The following is a 19725-nucleotide window of genomic DNA, read 5'->3' on the forward strand; positions in this document are numbered from 1 at the left end:
ATACTTACATCACAGTAGCTATTCCTTTATGTCTTGGCTTCCATTCAAAGATAAATGATGCAGTCTTCTAGCCCCCTGGTGGCATCATGGGTTAAACCCTTGTGCCAGCACGAGTGCTGACGGAAAGGTTGGCGGTTTGAATCCGGGGAGTGGGGTGAGCTCCCATCTGTCAGCTCCAGCTTCCCATGCAGAGACATGAGAGAAGCCTCCCACAGGATGGTAAAACATCTGGGCATCCCCTGGGCAACATCCTTGCAGACAGCCAATTCTCACACCAGAAGTGACTTGCAGTTTCTCAAGTCGCTTCTGACAAAAAACAAACAAAACAAAACTCTGCAGATAGTCTAGTATTTACTTTACAGATTCTTTTCCCCAGGTAAGTTGACAAGACTGCTGCCTTGAGGACATTTAATGTCTTATTTTGTGTTATCATAAGCCAGTAAAGGCCAAAAACCACAAACTGGGGACCCAATCAGGCCCGTAGCCAGGATTTTGTTTCGGGGGGAGCTGAGTTTGATTCGGGGGGGGGGGGGGCTGAGTCTGAGTGAAAGAGGTTTTACCCTAGCAAACCTTTTGTACTGTTACCCCAATACCCCCATGCATATGGGATATATTGAGCATGGTGATCAGATCATCATATGAATAAACATAACAGTTTAAATAATGTACCAGTAAGGCCTTCTCATGGACCACCCTGAGAATTTGGGGGGGGGGGGGGGGCTGAAGCCCCTCAAGCCCGCCCCCTGGCTACATGCCTGGACCCAATAAGATGTGAGGTGCATTGTTGTATGGAATGCAGGTTATATAAAATGCAGAAATTACAATGCGTGTTCCATGTCTAGTTAGTTAGGCTTTAGCAGTATGCAAGATCTCTCTCTCTCTGTATTGTCGAAGGCTTTCATGGCCAGAGTCACTGGGTTGCTGTAGGTTTTTCGGGCTGAATTGGCATGTTTTTATGATATTTTAATTTTTTATTGTTTTTGTTTTTAATTGTATGTTGCCTTGGGCTTGGCCCCATGTAAGCTGCCCTGAGTCCCTTTGGGGAGATGGAGGCAGGGTAGAAAAATAAACAACTTCTTCTTCTTCTTCTTCTTCTTCTTCTTCTTCTTCATCATCATCATCATCATCATGTTCCAGAAACATTCTTCCCTGACATTTTGCTCACATCTATGGCAGGCAACCTCTGTTATAATTTTAGAGCTTTTTAATACTGGTAGTAATATTATTTAATATTATTTGAGAAAACAAAAATGCTGGACCACTCTAACAACTACCATGTCAGGCTACACAGAGAAGCCATTGAAAACCGCGTGAATAATTTCAACAGAAAGGAAGAAACCATGAAAATGAACAAAATCTGGCTACCAGTATTTTAAAAAAACCTCTAAAATCATAACAATAAATAAAGAAAAGAACTCAAACATGGAGGAACTCCAGACAAGAAACAATCAGGGACAGCTAATCACCTCTCAACAAAGGATTCCCCCAGGCAGTAACAAGCTACCCAAAAAACCTGTCAGGTCATCAAATGCTAATCAAGGTGGCCAATTGAAACATTCACACCTAGCTCCAACAGACAAGAATTCTTTCTCCCACCCTGGACTTTCCACAGATATATAAACCCAATTTTCCTAGTTTCCAACAGACCTCACAACCTCTGAGGATGCCTGCCATAGATGCAAGCGAAACGTCAGGAGAGAATGCTCCCCCCCTCTCCCCCTTCCCCTCTCTCTTGCTTGTTTCATTTCTGGCACAGACTGTTCCTCTTGCCTCCCTGCTGCAGGGGACATCCCAGATGGCAGTGGCTTGATGTCACCGCCTGGGTCTGCTTTCCTCATCTGCAAGCCTCTAAATAGCCTCGCGATGCCATAGCAGCATCCCTGGGTGCCTTCTTTGAGCTGCATCCCTATCTGCCTCACTTCCCATTGGAAGCGGGGAAAGCGGGGGAGATGTTTCGACACCTCTTCCGCGCCCTTATTCCTGGAGGGGAGTCTCCTGAGAGAAATCCCAGGGCGAGGGGCTTCTCTGGCGCGTCTGCGCATGCGCCACGGGAGCTGAGGCGGAGCCGAGCCCACCTGCAGTAATGTGTCACTGCGAATAGGAAATTGCTGGGCGCGCCGGTGGCTTCTCCTTGCCACCTCTCAAGGGGGTGGGGGGGGGGGGCTGAAGGGAGGAAAGGGGGGCACCTCGAAATATGAATACTAATCCACCCTAATTGGTAATATCAGTATTGCCGGCCTCCTCCTCTGAACTCGGGGGTCTTCTCAGCTCTGAGGCGCTCGCGCTACTCAGACCCAGTCACGTCTCTCCCCCCCCCCCCGCTGGTTGCCAGGCACCAGAGTGACATCACTCTTGTCCAATCAGTGCTCGGCTTGCTTTCCCCTCTCTCCGCCGTGCTCCTCGAGCCCCCCAATCGGCTGGCAAATCACAGAGTCCCCCAGGGCAAAGGCGGGCGGTTGGTTGCCAAGGAGGAGGAGGAGGAGGAGGAGGAGGAGAGGGATGCGAGAGGGTGAGTGGGTGGGCTCGCGCTTCCCAGGTGCTGAGGCGGGAAGCCTTCTCGCCACTCGCCGGTCCAGCCTTTGAGCCTCCAGCGCAGCATCCCCTCAGACCAGGTAAGCCTCACCTCCCCCCCCCCTTTCTGGGTGGCTTTCCTCCACTGCGGCGAAAAGCAAGCCCACCTTTCGGGGTTTGCGGGAGGCTGGGGGTTGCCCTCGCCAGCTCTGACCTCCTGGGGAAGGGCGTGCCTCCGAAAAAGAGGGGCGCCCTAGCAAGTGGTGGTGCCTCCTCACTTTCGGGGTCCAAAGCCGAGAAGAAGCTGTCATTCAAGGGGCCCAACTTTGAGACTGAAGTCTCCCCAAAGAAGCTGCTTTTTTTCGCCAAGGGCAGCAGCAAGCGATGACGCGGGAGGAAAAAAAGGATGCAGCAAATGTGGGTCAGGGATGACACCGCGTCGCCTCACGCAGCGCCTTCCAGAGCCCCCCTCTCTGCATCCCGCGCCTGAATCGCCCCCCAAGCCCCAAGGCTTCCCCTTCCTTTTGGAGCTTCCCCGATTCCAAGGCGCATTGCTTCCCCAGCCCCGTCGGGTTGCGTAACGCCTTGGGTGCGCTCGCGGAGGCTGGGCTCAAACCAGGCAATGCAGCTGGCATGACAGGCAGATGCACTCGGCCCTCTGTATCCACGGGCCCTGCACCCAGGGATCCCATCATCCACATCTGGACTATACAGTAGGCTCTCGGGACCCTTCCACACAGCCCTGCAACCCACAATATCAAGGCAGAAAATCCCACAATATCTGCATTGAACTGGGTTATTTGTGGACCCTTCCACACAGCCCTATATCCCACAATATCTGCTTTGAACTGGGTTGTCTGAGGACCCTTCCATATACCCCTAAATCCCACAATATCTACTTTGAACTGGGTTGTCTGAGGGCCCTTCCACACAGCCCTAAAGCCCAGAATATCAAGGCAGAAAATCCCACAATATCTGTTTTGAACTGGGTTATTTGTGGACCCTTCCACACAGCCCTATATCCCATAATATCAAGGCAGAAAATCCCACAGTATCTGCTTTGAACTGGGTTGACTGAGGACCCTTCCACTCAGCCCTAAATCCCATAATATCAAGGCAGAGAATCCCACAATATCTGCATTTAACTGGGTTGTCTGAGAACCCTTCCACACAGCCCTAAAGCCCAGAACATTAAGGCAGAATATCTCACAATATCTGTTTCGAACTGGGTTGTCTGAGGGTCCACCCACATAGCCCTAAATCCCACAATATCTACTTTGAACTGGGTTATCTGTGGACCCTTCCACACAGCCCTAAATCCCAGAATGTTAAGGCAGAATGTCTCACAATATCTGCTTTGAACTGGGTTGCCTGAGGACCCTTCCACATAGCCCTAAATCCCACAATATCTACTTTGAACTGGGTTATCTGTGGACCCTTCCACACAGCCCTAAATCCCAGAATGTTAAGGCAGAATGTCTCACAATATCTGCTTTTAACTGGGTTGTCTGAGGACCCTTCCACATAGCCCTAAATCCCAGAATATCAAGGCAGAAAATCCCACAATATCTGAGTGTGGACTCCGATAACCCAGTTCAAAGCAGATGTTGCAGGATTTTGTGCCTTGATATTCTGGGATTTAGGGCTATTTTATTCAGCTGTGTAGAAGGGGCCTCAGTAAAAACCCGGATAAATGTAGTTTTAGTTGCTTGGGAGATTGCTGTTACATAACAGACCCACCTAATCATAGAATCCTAGAGTTGGAAGAGACTCCTATTGCCGTTCAACCTCCTGCCATGCAGGAACACACAATCAAAGCAGTCCTTACAGATGGCCATCCAGCCTCTGTTTAAAAGCCTCCAGAGAACCAGGCTCCAAGGCAGACTATTTCACTGCTGAACAGCGCTTACTATCAGGAAGTAATGTTTAGGTAGGATCTCTTTTCCTACCATTTGAATCCATTGCTCCATGTCCTAGGCCCCTTCCACACAGCTGAATAAAATCCCCAATTTTTTGTTTTGAACTAGGATTATATGGCAGTGTGGACTCAGATAACCTAGTTCAAAGCAGATATTGTGGGATTTTCTGCCTTGATATTCTATCTATCTATCTATCTATCTATCTATCATCTATCTATCTATCTTAATATGCCAGGATCTGATTCCAGGTTTTTACATTAAACTTGATTATATGAGTCCTCATTGCCAGATAATCTGGGATAAATGGAAAACCTAATCCCAGGTTTTCCATTTATCCCAGATTATCTGGCAGTGGGGAATCATAAAATCCAGTTTAAAGTGAAAACCTGGGATCAGATCCTGGGATATAGGACCTGTCTGGAAGGGCCCTAAGGGCCCTTCCACATAGCTGTATAAAATCCTGGATTTTCTGATTTGAACTGGGATTATATGGTAGTGTGGACTCAGATATTGTGGGGTTTCTGCCTTGATATTCTGGGTTATAATGGCTATGTGGAAGGGTCCTAAAACAGCAGAAAACAAGTTCCTTGATGTGACACCCTTTCCAATATTTAAACATAGCTCTTATGTCCCCTCTCAGCCTTCTTTTCTCCAAGCCGAACAGACTCAGTTGCCTCAGCCTTTCCTTATAGGGCTGGGCTCCCCAATCTTGGACTGTTTTGGTCTCTGGGCACATTCTAGTTTGTCCATATCCTTCTTGAATTGCAGTGCCCAGAACTGGAGACAGTATTCCAGGGAAGGTCTGACCATAACAGAAGAGAGTGGCACTGTGACTTCCCTCGATCTACTATACCGCATACTATGCCCTACCATAAACTCTGCACTGACTTGATATCTATATTGAAATACAGGAATTGAAAGCACATGAAGATGAATAAATACAAACCTAAGTTAATATAACCCAGTTTTACTGCATTATATTTTAATTTGTATTTAAAATATTATTTCATTGCATATATTTTGCCGATTATTGAGTATTCCAAAAATATGTTCTGAAAAGCAAGCCTTGCTTTTGTCATTTTATATAAGGGACTCCCATTTTATCATGCCATTGTATAGAATGGGACCTAAGCATCCATTATTTTGGTATCCACAGAAATCCAGGAACCAAATCCCAGCAGATACCGAAAGTCCAATGTACCTTTAGAAAATGACAACAATGTCTCTCAAACCATGTCTCAGCTGCACTGGAGCTCAGGAGGATTGTGTGGTTTTGCTGCAGAAAAGGGACAGCAAGCAGACAGAACAGGATTTTTTGCAGACTTGACTTTGCACATACACACAGAGATGACATGTTCAGTGGGATAACAGGCTTTCACAAGCAGCTGCCAATTTATGCATTGCCTGAATGTATGGGAGTGTTCACTGTAGAGAAGACTCAGCATGAGGCTGGCTTTAGAGTAGTGTGTGGCATTTCACATCTGTAGAGAAATTATCCAGTGTGAAGCAGTTACTATGTTCATCGGTCGAACCCTGTGCAAGGGATTATCGATTTCTGTTAGAGATTGAAAGGATGATTCTTATAGGAACTGTATTATTCTATGTGTTACTGGATATTGTGAAAACAGCTTGAAAGAGCAGTGTATAAGGATATGTCGACACTGTAGAATTAATACCACTTTAACTGCCAAGGCTCAATGCAATGGAATCATGGGATTTTTTTGTTTAACAAGGTCATAGCCTTTTCTCCCAAAGAGTGCAGGTTTCTCACCAAACTACAACTCCCTTGCTTCCATAGCATTGAGCTATGTCAGTGAAAGTGAGGTCAAGCTGCATTGTGTGCACCTTAGGACCTAGGTCCAATATTGTATTTGTATGTGTGTCTTCAAGTCACTTGTTAAATTATGGTGACCCCACTCATTTCTTTAGCAAGGGGTACCCTGGAAGGTGGCATTTAACTTTTCTCAAATTTCAGCAGTTTCCAGGAGGAAATGGAAGCTTAAATAAAAGCAGACTGAACTTTCTCAGAGCTACTTGGGTGGAGAAAGGCTGAACTATGTAATTTTGTTTATTAAGTAGGATATTTTGTATCATATATATGCTGTTGACAGGCCTGTAGCGAGGGGGTGGTTTTAGGGGTTCAACCCCCCCCCCCCGAAATGTTTCAGATTTTTTTTTTTTTAAAAACCTGGTTTACTCATGAATTTTAACTGGTTAACCCAATCCCCATGCTAAGTCTATGAGATGCAAAAAATTAAGAGTCCCTCCAGAACTGCAAGCACCATCTCAGGCAAATATTTATTCACACTGTCATTACTTGCAGCAATAACCAATGTAGTGAAGCAACCAAGTTGTGTGTGTGTGTGTTGAATGCTCTCATTAAGGAGGCCAGACTTGGTGGAGGTGGTTGACAGGGGCGGAGCTGCAGGCTATTGAAGGCTGCTCTGCCCCCTGCTCTGCTCTTTGCTTCAGCGTGAGCTAGGAGGCAGGTTTCAGACCCCCCCCCACGCAAAATTTTCACCCCCCCGCAAAATTTTCAACCCCCCCCCCCCCGCAAAATTTTCAGCCCCTCCCGAATTTTTCTTCTAGCTACGGCCCTGGCTGTTGATATATATTTGTTGTTGTTTTGTGCCTTCAAGTTGTTTCCAATTTATGGTGACCCTAAAGTGAACCTATCATGGGATTTTCTAGGTGAAATTAGTTCACAAGGTTTGGCCTTTGTCTTCCTCCAATGCTGAGAGAGTGTGATTTGCCTAAAGTCATCCAGGACTCCCAGAGCTGAATCCGGATTTGAACCCTTATCTCCAACATCATTGTCTGACACTCAAACCACTGCACAATGCTAGCTCTCATTAATATACATAAAATCTATTCAGGACTGCATTATAGATAGAGGGGGGGGGGGGGAAGTGTATGTATAATACAGGCATGAATATCTTTTGTTGTAGTTCATATATCAGTTATCAATCTGCTGTAGCTGTTTGAAGTGATTTTGGGTAACAACTGGTTGCATTGCAGAAGGCACCTAGATTTTAACAGATTTTGTCTACAAATGTATATATTTATAGAGTAATTTGAAAACTGAAATTTGTTTTCTTGATAACCCTATATGAATTGCATTTTTTTTTAAAAAAATGTTATATATGTTTCAGATCATGTTTGTTATAGTCAAATCTTCTGGTGGGGACAGAAAAAAAATATTCCCCCAATCTCTCACTTACGAGTTCTCTCACTTAGTTCTACTTAGGAAATAAAAAGAAAGGATGAAGAAATGCGTTTATTGGACTGTGATTGAAGTTATTCTTTCAGTATGTCTCATTCATGACTACTCAAAAATAAAATGGAAAATAAATATAGAATTTTATAATTTAATAAAAATGATATGTTAAATTGTTTAAGACCATAAAAACAATTAGAGTGCAAAAGTATAGATAATTGTCGTGCATAGTAGGGTTGTGTACGGATCCATTTTTAAAAGCAGGCTTTGGCTCTTTCGGCTTTTTTGTCCAGTTGTAACAGCATGAGTGCTGCCACCATCTTTGTTTTGGTCACAGCAGATCAAGTCAGCATGTCCTGCTGGGGAGTAATGGAATCGTAGCCCAACTCATCTGTAGAGAAGCAGGTTGGGGGAAGGCTGATTTCAAACACAATTATATGATCTTTTATACATGTTTTTCAACCACTCTCTCTCAACACCCTGGTCACTTCTGGTAATAAGACTTTGAGAGACTGGCATTCTTGATTAAAATTTTTAATTAAAATATATTTGGATAATATTTTACATGGAATAGGGATTAATAGATTGCTTTCTGTCATCATGCCTGTTTGACATAGTTTTTTTAACCAGCAAACTTATCCTATCACATTGATATTTTGCTGTCAGAGTGATGTGCATGGGGTTTACCCAGGTTTCCCATCTCCATCACTTTACAATCTGTATCTCACTTACATTCCTCTGATTATATACTCTGATTTTCTAATTTGATATCTTACATAATAATGAACAATATTCTTTACCTGGGTATCACCTTCTTGGACAGCAAGTTCTTAAATTTTCTAAATACTCATCCTCGTTTTCATAACAAAGATCTTGGTAGGTTATGGTATAAGGGTTCATCAATAAAATGATCCATTTGTAATTACTTTGAATGGGTTTCAGAGTTAGAGTGCTCAGAAGGCCAATGTGATCTTCTTGCTGTTTGTTGAAAGTATAGTTGTTTATGAGGCATAGAATTATGGTTATGGTATGACCCTTGTGTCAGAATCCAACAAAACATGACTTTTCTGGGTCTTTCAAGCAATTCTACCAGAAGTTAAAGTAAAATTATCCCAGAGGTCAAGCAAATACCTATAGAGGATACCTCTATTTCCAGTGGGACCCATTCAATTCAACAGGATTCTCTATTATACCCATTTTCCCGTTTTCACTGTAGAATCAAAAGCATGTTCTCTGTGGATATGGGGGATAGTACTACAGTATACTTAGAAAGTAGTGCTTAGAAGTTGAGTCCTTCTGTATATTTTGTAGGCTCAACTAGATTTTCCAGGACCAAAAACTAAGTGATTTCCAATGTTTTAAAGAATAGCTCTGAAGGATAGGGAAAAGCACCATCAAGAAGAGTCAGAAAGACAAACAGCCAGGAGCTTGGAAGGAGAAGGCAGCATTTGCTTATTGTGGGCTGCCTCTGACATTGGATCCTGGTGCAGAGGACTGGTTCTTCACAGACTGAGGCCCTGACTAAAAGCAATCTCTGGACCACCAGCACCTGCTTGCCTCCAGACTGGGGATAAAAGCAGCATGCCTGTGGGACGGGATCACCAACAAAGGGGGCTGCTCCTTTGAGGGTGGCATGAGGGCCAATTACCTCACCCTGCCTGATTTTATATAGGGGTTTTCACTTGCCACTTGCTAGCCTGCTCCATACAAGAAGGATATGTTTTCCTATGGAGGGAGTGAGTCCCTAGACTTGTGGGGCAGCCATCGGAGTCATATAGGGCAGGAGGAGATGCGGAAGGGGGAGACAGTCTCAGTACCAACAAAATGGGGAGTGAAATAGAGTGCTTATTGCCCCCAAACTGTCTCCTATATCTAATAGCTTGGATAAGCAGGGTGACAGCCCCCCTACCTCTAGGTTGAAAGTGTTTCTGCTGAATGCCAGATAAGTGAATGGAAAAACAATTGCCATACAGGACTTAATTCTGGATGAGCATGCTGATCCGGTTTGTATCTGGCTGGATGAGACTGGGGTGGGAAGGGTGGGTAATCGCACCTAGCTCTGCCCATCAGGATTTCCTGTGTATCAGCAGGTGAGGCCTAGAAGGTGGAGTTGCAGTGGTCTGTCATGACCTCTGACCAGGTTCCGCATCCCACAGTTGAGTGTATTTACCTAAAAGTGGGTAACTGTGACAGAATAAGGGTGTTTAAGATCTAGTCAGAGGGCACTGTAGATTTTAACTCTTTTGATGGATTTTAACTATGAACTTTTTTTTAGGGCTGGTTGTGTTTTAATTTTTACGTATTTATATATTTTAAATTGTATACTAATGCTTTTATGTCAAGCCGCTTTGAGTCCCCTTTGGGGAGATAAAATGGAGTATAAATATAATAATAATAATAATAATAATAATAATAATAATAACAGCCCTTCAGATATTGTTGGCCTCTATTTCCCTCACTACCATGGCAAGTAGTGAGAGATAATGGGTATAGTAGTAGTACAACCACATCTGGCTGACAGAATCTTTTCTTTAAGCTTTCTAATTACCCAGGCTTGGTCTAGGAAGTCTCTCCTTCTCTAAATCCCAGCTGAGATTACAGACCACAAATTATATTTTGTGGTTTCATTTTAAATGTCTCTAGCTATGCTAATGCAATGCTTTCTTCTTGCTGCTGTTCAAAGGAGCTGTTTTTAATAATTTTAAAAATTATGAATTGGTATATCTCAAAACCACAAGTTCTTGAATTCATCTCAAGAGAAGTCTTTGATATCAAAGCCATTCTGAACCCAAAACACTAACTTGTGCATGTTTACTACAAATCATGAGGATGATATGTGTGCCTTCAAGTCAGCTATCAATTTATGGTTCTTCATGGATGATGTTCGATACTTGATGGTAATACAGTTATAGTATTATGTCACATTAGCTTTGTTGCCAACTCTGTTAGCAATTTTCTGTTTCTTTTAACTTATTTTAATATTGCTTAACCTATCTTTCAATAAAATAATACTTATAATTCAATAAAATAGTGTCACTAACAAGGCTTCTCCCCCCCCCCCAACCTGGTAAGCCCACAAAAGGGACAGAGGGCACTATTTAAATGAGTAACCCATCTTCATTAGATATCTACTTACTATACCTTTTCATGGCAAATTTCCAGGCCCTATAACTGTCACTGTAATGGTATTATGCTCTGCAGCAGCAGTCAGGTCCCTTCCACACAGCTGTATAAAATGCACCTTGGAACTGGATTATCTGGGAGTGTGGACTCAGATAAACCAATTCAAAGCAGATATTGTGGATTATCTGCCTTGATATTCTGGGTTACATGGCCAATTTTTCAGTGTCTGTGAGTGTGCTTTTTCCAATGGCAATAGGAGAGACCTGTTCAACAACTAATGAATACAAATGGCAAGGTGTGAGAAAATTTCAGCTCCTTTGGGGATAATATTTCTGTATATGAATGCGTGTAGCATAGTTTTGGGGAGATTTTGACAAGATTTTTAGCCATCCTGCTAAAGAGTCCTGGCTTCTCACCAAACTGCAAATCCCATGGTTCCTTATTACTAAGTCATGGCAGTAGAAATGATGTCAACTTCAAAGAGACTGGATCTACCCTGCACTATATCCCAAGATTTGATCCCAGATTATTTTCTTATCTTAGGTTATCTGACAGTATAGACTCATATAATCCAGTTCAAAGTAAATAATCTGGGATCAGATCCTGGGATATAGAGCAGTGTAGATCCAGCCTAATTCTACAGAGTAGATGGATGCCTAGAAACCTCTTTACTCCAGATATAAGATTTAACACTTGCTGCAGCAGTTTACATTTCTTATGCTTGCTAGAAATTAAGATTTTTGCCTCTCCCTTTCAGTTCTGCCAATTGAACTACTTTTGGACTTTGACCTCAAATTTCAAATTGTGAGTAAGGTGAAGGTAGGAGAAGAGAGAAAGTAGGACATTTTAAAAGCAGCCAAAAAAGTGGGATGACAGAGAATTAATCAGGACTTGGCCCTACCAAATTGGGACACCGGGCTGCTATGCTGATCCTCCTTTCAAATGATCGGAAGTGCCTCTTTCTTTTATTTATTACGTTTCAGTTTGGTTGCCCTCATCCAGTTAGTTACTGATGACAGGCACTGGTTTAGAATTGAAACAGCTTATTTGGACTGAGGTGGAAAAGAAGAATTATTATTTGCATACAAATGGTTCCAGATGCTAGCATGTTGTTGTTTTGATTGAATGGAAACTAGTAACAAGAATTATAATATTGAACTAACATATTAGGGAAGAATTCACAGTGAACTCAGCTGGATAGGCTGCCAAGTATGCATGCAAACATTATGATTTTTTTCCAAGTACTGACAACTATATTTTGTAGTTTTCCCCTCTCACATTCCCAGCCCAAGCCTACCATATGGCCTGTTAAGGTTACATACTTGGTTTTTGTTTCTGAACACTTTATGGAATTTTTCTTTTTCAAAACTATTATCACCATATTCATGGCTCAGACTTGAAAAGAGAGATCACATTGTACTTCATTATAAAGATGAGATGGACTAAAATGAATTGGACATGACCAAAACATACTTCTTGAAATTAGGGTATATGACACATTTCTCAGAATGCTGGACAAGTATAAAGAAAGGTTTGTAGTTAAGACAGCTCTAGGTTTGTGATCCAGCACAGCTGTTCCTCTTCCATTCATACTGTCTTATTATCCAATGTTCTTGGAGTTTTTGCAAGCAGCTGAACCAGTCCTTAAACGTGGTTGATCTGTACAAACCTGCATTTGTGTTGGCACATTATTGAAGAATTCAAAGGAAGTGATGGCCTCTATTCCTTCACATTTTCTCTTTTGAATCTGACTGCAGAAGCCTCTCATGTTACCCATAGTTGATTATACAGAATTGCTGCAATTTGCTATCTAGAATTACATCAACATTATCAGCATTAAGAATTCACAGCTGAATAATCATTTGCCCTTCTGCACCCTTCAAAATGGGTGTTCAGTGCAAACTGGGTTTATGAAAGGTATGCATTTCATGAAGTGTCATTACCTATAATGACTGTTTTATGATTTAAAGTCAGATTACAGGCACTGGAAGCTGCCTTTGCCTGGCTTTCCGATATTGCTTCAGATCCATATGGTAATAGATCAGGCATAAAGGAATAATATAGAGATGAGAGGGCAGTGCCAGTTCCCTTGCCTACAGACTATTTTCTTAGATTGAAATATATGGGGTTCATGTTATTTTCCTTACACAAATCAGTTTTTAATTTTCACATTGGTAAGATGGGCATATCTGCATTTGGATCTCTCCCTTCGTACTCTAATTGCCTAAAACTGAATGTGTTTGCTTGGAAAATCAGGGGAAATTGCTTTATCCAAATTATGTTTAGAACAGTTGTCTAAGAGTGCCATATAAAAGACTGAAAACATGGCATATATTTAGAGTAGGTTTGATATATGATGTCATATTTAATAAAGTATTTTGAATAAGTGATAGATATCACCCAGATAAATGGTGGGTTTGGAGAATTTGAACTTTATCATATAGACAACTTAATGAAATATTTAAAAAGGATATTCATGAATTTGAAACATCTTAATTAGAATGTGAAATTCAACTTTTAAAATGTATAAAATCTTATTGAAGGTGAACTGGAAGAGGAAGTGGTTGAAGATGGATTTTAAATATTTATAAATAATTCAATATTTATAATCAGTTGTATCAGGAGAAATGGGGGATGAATGTGGATGAAAAGTTTACTGTTTACATTGAATTATGATTTGAAAGGGTTTTTTAATATATATATATATATATATATATATATATATATATGTATAGGTGGTATCTTACACCACAAAGACTTTCTAAGATCTGCAAAGACACTTTGGGTAAATATCCAAAATATGACCAGAAATCAGAGACATTTTATCATATGATGTTGACAAGTGAAAAGCACAGAAAATTTATATATATATATATATATATATATAATATATATGAAGAAATATATATGATAAAAAGGACATTTTGAAAATATCATTACAGAAAAGATCAGATCAGAATTTTATCTGTTGGGACCAGTGAAGACACAAGTGAAGTAATATGGAATAATTCTTCAATATATGATTACAGCTGTGATAATCTTATATGCTTAAAAATGGAAAAACCTGAATATGCCAGCAAAAGATGATTTGTTGAGGAAAATGTATGAACTTACCAAAATTGTTGTAGTACAGCGTGATGGTAATGTTGCTACTACTGGTAGGAGGGAGAAGAGGGCTGCGCAGGTGTTGGAGGAGGAGGAGCAGTGAAAGCGGATTAGAGAGATAATCATGACCCCGACTAATTCTGACACTTTTGAGGGTTTCTCCGACTGTGAAATGGGGGATGGGGAGGAAAGTAGGGGAGTCCAGCGGGCTACTCGTGAACAAGAATCTGACGAGGAGATTCAAAGGAAGGGTATCCGTGATATACTTAGTGCTCCTACAGAGGATGAAAACTTCATGGGCTTTGAAGGGAGTGATGGGACTGGGAGTGACATGGGGGAGGAGGATGAGCTTGACTGGACCCGTGTACAGGCGATTAGGGATATCGGTACCCAGCCTACCTCCAGCGATGACTTTGAGGGGTTTATAGAAGAGTGGCAACCGGGGCAAGATCTAAGTCTTGACAGATGCTGGAAAAGGTGGAGGGATGGGGGTCTGGGTTCAGCTGCAGGGAATGGGGCAGCTGAGAGCGATGATGAAAGGGTGGGGAGCACCTCATCTTCTAATGAGGGACTTTAGGATATAAGTGGGTTTTGTTTCAATGGGTTCTTTGCAGAAGGCAAAGTGTCTTTTCGTGTGTGATTCTTTGCTACTGCCAATTCTCGAGTTTGGGTCCTTGGACTACAGATCTCCGTGTTCCTGTGTTTACTTCCTTGGAACTCTGTAAGTGACAACTTCTACTCTCCCGTTTTTGACTCTGGATCGTGTTTGGCAATGGCTATTTGTTTTGGACTTACTCAACTTGCTTGGAATGTGTTTGGACTGCGGACTGCCTTTGGACATTGTTTTTGCTCTTTACCAACTTGTTTTTGTATGCTTTTTGGACACTGTGAATTTCAAGCGGATTGCTACATGTTTCTGTTATATGCCAGAATAATCCAGATTATATCTAAGTTACTTTTTTCGCTTTGCGTTTGCTACAAACTCTTAGTTCTTACTTGGGACACTGAAGTAAGTGTCTCCAAGCCCTTTTTGTAACCAATAAACTTGTGTTTGGACCTTTTACAACGTGTTTGGCATCATTAAGGCTTCTGGGTCTTGACAAAAATAGATAATTTGGCAATGGTGTTCAAGGAAAAATCATTGGTTAACTTTCAGGAGGACAGGGACGTGCTTGTTATTTTAAGGTGAGGACATATTGCAACTTTGGTTTGGACAAAGCAATAGTAGAAGTGTTAAAAAAGTAACATATAATGAAAGTTCAAATATATAAAAATAATAATCTCTGATCAGAGGAGAAGTTATTTTATTATGAAGTGTGTAGAGTTTGTATATGTAGATTCTCTCTTAATGCTGTTTTATATATTGTTTTTTATATATTATGTTTTATGTTATTTTTTGCGTTTGTAAATAAGACATATTGTAAATAGATGAGATACTTTAACAAACACAACCCTCAAATCTCAACCATATCAGCAGTTTGAAAAACTTGTCATCCCCTCCACCTCAAAGGTTGTAAAGATATGCAGAGACAACACATTTTTTCTTATCTTGCTTCTATATATTATACCTATACTCATTATGCATGACATCTAATTGTTCTTTAAAAGTGAAAAGTAATATGTGGGATTATAATAATGTCAGAAGCCAGGTGAGATGCCATCCAAACAGTTCTGTAAATGCTGGAGCTTCAGTAGTCCTTATGATAGTGGTTCTCAACCTGTGGGTCCCCCTTCAACTCCCAGAAATCCTAACAGCTGGATTTCTGGGAGTTGTAGGCCAAAACACCTGGGGACTCACAGCTTGAGAACCACTGACTTATGACATAACCTCTAAAACTGAAACATGACTTTTAATATAAATGCAAAATTTAATCAATCATTCATGTATATATTTTTAGTTGTTTGAAAGGGGATTCTGTTCTAAATCTGATGTATCAGAAACTCAGAAACTTATTTTCAGTGGCCTCCACCACAATTTAGACAAGTAGACTTTTGTGTAATATTGTATATAGTAGGGTCTACAAGATTGGTAGATCCTTTCTATCCATACAGTCCTCTGACATGGAACACAATCAATAGCTATTCTATGCTCTATATCAGGGGTCCTCAAACTTTTTAAACAGAGGGCCAGGTCACAGTCCCTCAAGCTTTTGGAGGGCCGGATTATAATTTGAAAAAAACATGAATGTATTCCTATGCACACTGCACATACCTTATTTGTAGTGCAAAATACACATAAGAGCAATACAATAATTAAAATGAAGAACAATTTTAACAAATATAAACTTATTAGTATTTCAATGGGAAGTGTAGGCCTGATTTTGGCTGATGCGATAGGATGGTTGTTGTTGTTGTTGTTGTTGTTGTTGTTGTTGTTGTTGTGTGCTTTCAAGTCATTTCAGACTTAGGTTGACCCTGAGCAAAGGCCAGGCAAATAACCTTGGAGGGCTGTATCCAGCCCCCAGACCTTAGTTTGATGACCCCTGCTCTGTGGCCCTTCAGATGTTATTTAAATGCAGCTCTCGGCATGCTTCACCACTGCTAGGGCTAATGAGAGCTGAAGTTCAGTGATATTGAAAAGGCTGCATATAAGCAAACTCAGTGTATTATCTTCATTGGGTATCTGTCTCAAAATGAGCAAATTCATTTAAGGGAGAGCCTCTTCACACTTTAAATCTGTCACATAGCAGATAGTACCTTTCTAAAGCCTTTCTGTTACACTTGCTTTTCACACACCCAAAATGTCTCTTGCATTCCTCACCCTGTAATTACCATAAATTTGCTTCACACATGTTTTCTTCTGTCATTCATCAGATTGCTTTTGTATGGCCTTTGGGCAATCCATGTTAAACTAATGGCAAATGCCAGTCACATAGGTTCCCTTGATTCTAAGCAGAGTGTTTGTCTGTTTGCTGACACATGTCAGCAGTAGAAATATGGTACAGTAATTTTCCTGAAGCATCTTAGCTGTGGGTTCTGAATCGCTGTCTGTATTTTAATGCTAGCAGACTTGGGAGAAGCTTGACTAGTTACTGTTCATCTCACGAACAGATTTATGTGAAGGATTTAAGGTAAAGCCTACATTCTCATAGTTATATTTTCTTAGAATAGTGATTATTCATGAGTTAATAAGACACCATTTTTTTAAAAAAAACCAAACCAAAGTATAATTCATTTTTGTGTGTATGCAATTTCAATATTACTTGACACAATTTTATTTTGTTCTTACCCTATCCAATATTTATATTGTTTTAATATTTTGGTCCTTTGTATATAGAATTTTAATTTTGATATTTTAATATCTGTTTTCTGAGACATTCATTTTTGAAACACTTTCTTAACATAGAAGGAATTTGGAAACCCACCTCTGACTATTCCTTGTCTAAGAAAACACATAAAATCCATGGTGACTTGAAGGCACATACTCACACAGACAGGCATTTTAACACTCCCACTACTGCCTGCATTTTTCAAGTACATGCATTTTTTATTGTGCACATTTACTTGGCATGTAACTTCAAAAAAGAGGAAGAAAAATTGAGATTCATGGACTCAAGGAGAGAAAGCTCTGTATACCTCAGCACTGTTTTTGTATGGGTTATGCCTATATGTCCCAGTAGCCTGGTTAGAGTGATGTCTTGGGAGATGTATTAATAATCCATCAAAGCCCGAATCACAGGGTGCAGGCTGTAGACTGTGTATCCATGTATTTGGCTGGAGGTGTTAGCAGAACAGAGATACCAAGGTTATCACATTTCACAAAATGAAATGAACTGACTGCAGAAAAGTAACAGCTTTAAGATACAGAATAAGGTAGACTGGAGTAGGAAGATGGTTTTCATATATTGCCTTGCATCCCTAAACCAAGAAGAGAGGACCAATATTTTAAAATTCATTAAAATCAGTTTGGAAATCTGGCCTTTGACATTTTATATGAATTATTCTGGGATGAGAGAAGAAAGGGATGCTAATCTATGACAAGAGATTTTAAAAAATAGCTTACATTCTCAGTTAAGTAAGAAACATTCCATCATAGAGGAGTTATCATTTAATAGCTATTAAACACCGAAGACAGTTTTAATTCTGGTCTTGTTTTTTCTTTTAGGATTGCTTTATAGTCTTCAGTAGCAAAAGATTTGTTCTAAGCATTTTTTTGCAGTTCTGAAAAACTGTTTCCCATAATTTAATGTCCCCCACAAAGCTGTATTTCTTTCCTTCTGTGATGTTTCTGTTTATCCAGTGAAAGTTGGCAGGTGCTTCCTCGCCAGTGCCTAAAGAAGTAAGAATTGTAAGTAATGCTACTTGGGAATTGGCAGAGAATTTGGCTAAGGAAATTACTCCCTTCCTTTATGCTACAATATAGTCTTTGAGAGACAAGTTCTTGTTCTGTTCCCTTTTAGGGTAAAACAATCAATTTATTCTTTTTTCCAAAGAGTAAAGGAATAGATATTACGAGCCGTGATGCCTTGGAACTCTATGTGCTCATCCACACCAGCTGAGCGGTAGGAGCTCTTTTACTGGTGAAATTTGCAAAGAAGGGGCCATAGGAAATAGTTTCTCTTGATAAGGACTGGTGGCTGGTGTTTTGCCAAGTTCCACAATTCAGTAAGGAAGCCACTGCCAGCCACCTGACCTTGTTTCTCTTCATCTCTCACTGTCCTCTTCTTGTTCATAGTTATGAGCAGTACGTGAGAGTGTGTGAACTAGGACAAGAGTGGGTAGATGGAGCCCCAGCCTCTTTCCTTTGAGCCCTTCTCTGAGCAAAGTTTCATAATATGACCAGTACGTGAGAGCATATGAGCTAGGACAAGACTGTGGATATAGAGTACTAGTCTCTATTTGATTTGTGCTCTCCTTTTGAGGAAACATCTAGATTGGTCCATAGAAAGGGTTTGCTGGGTTAGAGAAAGATTTGAACATGGGACATGTTTGTAAATCAAGTATATTTGAAGTTGATTTTTCACTGAAGCAATCATTGGGACAAATGGTCTTTCTGGCTGAGGAAGACAGAAACTGTAATCTTAGACACTGAAAAAAATTAAATACAGTATTTATATTCCGCCCTTCTCACCCTGCAGGGGATTCAGGGTGGATTACAATGTACATATACATGGCAAACATTCAGTGCCATAGACACACAACATATATAGACAGACACACAGAGGCTATTTAACTTTCCAGCTTTCATTAGAGTATTCTGACCACTAGGGGAGCTGTCGCTTTACCTTCCATTTGTGACACTGATGGAGTACAGTTCCTGTCTTCATAGGCATTGAAAAGGAGCCCCTGGTGCCTCAGTGGGTTAAACCCTTGTGCCAGCAAGACTGCCGACTGAAAGGCTGGTGGTTTGAATCAGGGAAGCAGAGGGAGCTCCTATCTGTCACCTCCAGCTTCTCATGCGGAGACATGAGAGAAGCTTCCCACAGGATAGTAAAATATCAGGGTGTTCCTGGGTAATGTCCTTGCAAATGGCCAATTCTCTCATGCCAGAAGCGATCTGCAGTTTCTCAAATTGCTCCTGACATGAAAAAAGCCATTGAAAAGAAGACTGCTATGCATTATCAAGCGAAAAATGACTTTAAATATGTCTGGATTCAATAATCATTCCTGTTAATCAGTGACAGGAATCGAGGAGCCCCCGGTGGCGCAGTGGGTTAAACCCCTGTGCTGGCAGGACTGAAGACCGACAGGTCGCAGGTTCGAATCTGGGGAGAGGCGGATGAGCTCCCTCTATCAGCTCCAGCTCCTCATGCGGGGACATGAGAGAAACCTCCCACAAGGATGATAAAAACATCAAATCATCCAGGCGTCTCCTGGGCAACGTCCTTGCAGATGCCCAGTTCTCTCACA

The 19725-nt window shown here is 41.2% G+C and overlaps 1 protein-coding gene across 1 annotated transcript in view; it reads left to right on the forward strand.

The window, feature by feature from the left end:
- Positions 1–2464: 2464 nt before the first annotated feature.
- Positions 2465–19725, forward strand: part of CNTN1 (contactin 1) — a 207829-nt gene continuing 190568 nt past the window's right edge. The window contains exon 1 of the mRNA XM_060777601.2: positions 2465–2612. The gene's annotated coding sequence lies outside the window, so the exon portion shown is untranslated. The remainder of the gene's footprint in view (positions 2613–19725) is intronic.

The sequence above is a fragment of the Anolis sagrei genome, chromosome 5 (assembly GCF_037176765.1).
Source record: "Anolis sagrei isolate rAnoSag1 chromosome 5, rAnoSag1.mat, whole genome shotgun sequence".
Taxonomy (NCBI): Eukaryota; Metazoa; Chordata; class Lepidosauria; order Squamata; family Dactyloidae; genus Anolis; species Anolis sagrei.